Source organism: Otolemur garnettii, unplaced genomic scaffold, assembly GCF_000181295.1.
Source record: "Otolemur garnettii isolate 467f Iridium unplaced genomic scaffold, OtoGar3 scaffold00110, whole genome shotgun sequence".
NCBI classification, from domain to species: Eukaryota; Metazoa; Chordata; class Mammalia; order Primates; family Galagidae; genus Otolemur; species Otolemur garnettii.
In genome coordinates, this window is record NW_003852505.1 from 4,126,282 (window position 1) to 4,127,538 (window position 1,257).

Genomic DNA, 1,257 nt, shown 5'->3' on the forward strand with positions numbered 1-1,257 from the left:
GTGTAGCTGTCATTTATTTACTAGGATTTTATTGAATATTTTTACATCCACATTTATTAGTGAAATTGATCTGTAGTTTCCTTTTTATGTGGGTCCTTTTCTGATTTTGGAATCAGGGTGATATTTGCTTCATAGAATGTGTTGGGGAAGCCTCCTTCCTCCTCAATGTTTTTGGATAGGTACAGTATAGGTAGAAGCTCTTATTTGAAGGTTTGATAGAATTCTGGTGTGACTCCATCTGGTTCAGGGCTTTTGATTTTGGTAGTTTTTTTTTTTTAACTGCACATATTACAAATTCTCAAGAGACATTTTAGAAATAAGGTCTCCTCTAGGGACTTTGGGTCTTGGAAGCAAAGATAAAACTAATAGAATTTCATGTTTCTCTTTACCTATTTGTAGTTAATTTATGTCTGCCTCTGCTTGGTTTTATTCTCTCTTATTCAGATGACCATTTTCATCTGTGAGCATCATGATGGCCAGAAGTTTCTGGATTATTTCTCACTCCAGATAGAAAAATCAAGGGGATGGGTCCTTAGGAACACATGCACAACCTTGGACCAATCTCTGAAGCTAAAGAAAACAAGTACCGTACTGTGATTGACTCAGGCAGAGAGACAGGGCCACTTCTCTAGGGGGTAGAGCCTATTACCTGAAAAATGTATATGTATGTGACAAGGACTCAGCCTAGAAGTGTGTTGGACAAAGTAATGGTTAGGTAATTATTTGTTTAATATCCATGCTACTAGATAGTAAGTTTCATGACAGACAAGGAATGTGTCTCTTTTCCTTTTTATTTCTATTAACTATCACAGTGTTGAAGCATCATAGATATCTGATAATTGGCCAGATATGGTGGCTTACACCTGTAATCCCAGAACTTTGGAAGATCAAGGCAGGAGGATCACTTTGGACCAGGAGATCAAGACCACCCTGGGCAACATAGCAAAACACTGTCTCTTCATAAAATAAAAAGTTAGCCAGACATGGTGGTATACACCTGTAACCCTACCTCTTTTTTTCTTTTTTAACATATACATGTGTTTATTAGGCTTCCACTTTTTGCCTTCACAAAATTAAAAGGCTTAAAATTTAACGACAATAACAATGTTTAAGATAAGGACTAGAAACAAGAACCTTGTAAAGAACGAATGAAGATAAATACATTCAGAAAAGAAATCAGATGATTGCTGCATCAAAATATTAAGCAATAATAATAATATGCAAAGAAAGTAACATTCACATTGTCAAATAAGAATA